Below are 2,525 nucleotides of genomic sequence, written 5' to 3' on the forward strand. Positions count from 1 at the left end.
ATGAGGAACGCTGCTGTGAAGTATATAATTAGATTATACAATAGNTCTTAGTTATTAGATTTAAACATTGCATTTGATTAGATTGTATTTTATTAGACTTTGTACTTTATTTGATGTTGAAATACATTTGAACATGTGTTTGTTATGTTGAAATTGAATTTTTGTAAATGTTTTTATATGCAGGTCTGTTTTTGTGGTAGTGGATATCACAAAAATAGACCTGCACTTTTAAAAAACTACAGGGGAATATGTCGCGGTTCACAACCGCGACATATAGTGCTCGTTTATTTATTTATTTTTTTTAAAAAAACAGACATATGACCGCGGTTAGTGCTATAACCGCGGCATATTCCTGGGTCTTTTACCGCGGTTCGAACCGCGGCATATATGAAACAATTTATTTATTTTTTTTAAAAAAAGGGGTTTAGGCAGCGGTTCCTTGTACAACCGCGGCATATTCCCCAACTTTGTTACCGCGGTTATAACTGCGGCCTAAAGTCTCTGACTTACTACCGCGGCTGAATATGCCGCGGTTCGTAAACCGTGACGTATAGTCAAAAACAACCGCGATAAAATTCCCTCGCTGCACTAGTGGTTTCATTTTTTTTTTCGTTTTTTTTTCTTTTTACTTTTTCCAAAAGAATATAAAAATAAAATCAAATAAGACAAAAAGGAACTAAATCAAAGTAAACTAAAAATTAAAAATAATAACAGAAAATAAAATAAAAATAAAAATAAAATAAAATAAAATAAGAAAAAAATAAAAACAAGTCCTATTATTTAGTTACCCGGACGAAATTAGGTATTCCAATTTCCAATTATGCCCTTAGCTTAATTTCAAAAACTGATTTCTTTTTAAAAAAACACAGTCAATCGACAAATGCCATGTGGCGTTGTCAAAACCGTGTCAAAAAAGAGTGTTAACATATCATTTTCGTTTTCTAATATATATCAATCCTCTTTCTAATTCCAAATCCTTCTTATCAAATTTACTATTTCACCCTTAATTTTTAAATGTTATATTTAATATTACAAATTATGAAAATGTCATCAATATACAACCACAATACTATCATGAGAAGAACTTTTGCTAGAAACAAGAAAGTATTATACCTAATGTGTTTAAAACTAATATTATTAATGAACTCATCAATACGATGAAAAGACCTTTTGCTATAAACTTGAAGTATACCCAAGTATTATACCTAATATGTATAAAACTAATATTATTAATTAACTTTGTCAAAATGCTTATTCCATTGCTTTGAGGACTTTTTCAGAACATACAAGGATTAATTTAGTTTATATATACAATCCTTCTTATCTTCTACCTCAAATTATTTTGGTTGCTTCGTGTAGATGGTCTATCCTCATTATCCATATAAGAATGAATCATGATGTCCTTTTGTTCTAGCTAAAGGTTAAACTCATCAACCATGACTAATATCTATATGAATTTTTGCATAACGACAAAAGGAAAAACATCATTATAATCAACTCTTTTCTTTGAGTAATGTATAGGGTTATCAATCTTGTCTTGAATTTTTGTTGATCAGTTCCTAAATTACCGTCTTCAAAATTTAAAATTTAATTACCCACAAGAATAAAAACAAAAGTTTAGGTATTGTTAAGATGAAGCAATTTCCTCTTTCAATTCATGGCGTCTAGCCATTGAATCTCCCTACTTGCTAATGCAGATGATGCACTAGAAAGTTCTAATACCTAACAACAACTAAGGACTATGCTATAAGCTTTGCATATTCATACATTAACGAAGCTTTAATTGTTTTCTTTTTTTCTATCTCTAATAAGTTTGTAATCATAAATACATCAAATTTCGTAAATGTAAAAGAGCATTTGTCTTCCTCACTACATCAGAACACAAATGTAGTATAATCAATCATTAGTGCAAATTTAACTTTCTATAACAATATTTTACATCTGTTTTTACGAAATTAGTGCAAATTCAACTTTCTATAATAATATTTTACATCTGTTTTTACGAAATCAGTGTAAAATATGACATGTGACATTTTTGTTATTATAGAATGATATATTACATGGAATCGATGTAATTTCTATTTTTTACATTGATTATCCTTAGTAATCAATTTAAAATAGTGTTTTGTTTTTTTTTAATTGACTAACCTATTTCAATTACGTGCAAAAACAATGTAATAGGTAGGTGTCTTTTTCTATCAAGGTATCCTATTTTCATTTACACGCTTCTTTCTTTCTTCCATTTTCATTTTCGCCGCTCGTGCTTCTATCCTCCATTTCTGTTTCTCTTCTAATTTAGGTTGTCATTTTCGTGTTTGTTAATCTTTGTGTCTCTTTCTCTACTTTATTGTGCACCGAACTAGCCACTGGTTCAAGTAGCTCCTTTGCCATAATGGTGCCTCATATTTGCGTCATTGGTGCCACTTGGAATTTTGTGCAACCACCATAATGGTCCCTTCTCATCAATGTTGTTGTTATTGGGACAATTCCCCTCCCTTTGCGAGTTGAAAGTGATTTAAGGATGT

Source organism: Vigna radiata, unplaced genomic scaffold, assembly GCF_000741045.1.
Source record: "Vigna radiata var. radiata cultivar VC1973A unplaced genomic scaffold, Vradiata_ver6 scaffold_407, whole genome shotgun sequence".
Classification (NCBI taxonomy): Eukaryota; Viridiplantae; Streptophyta; class Magnoliopsida; order Fabales; family Fabaceae; genus Vigna; species Vigna radiata.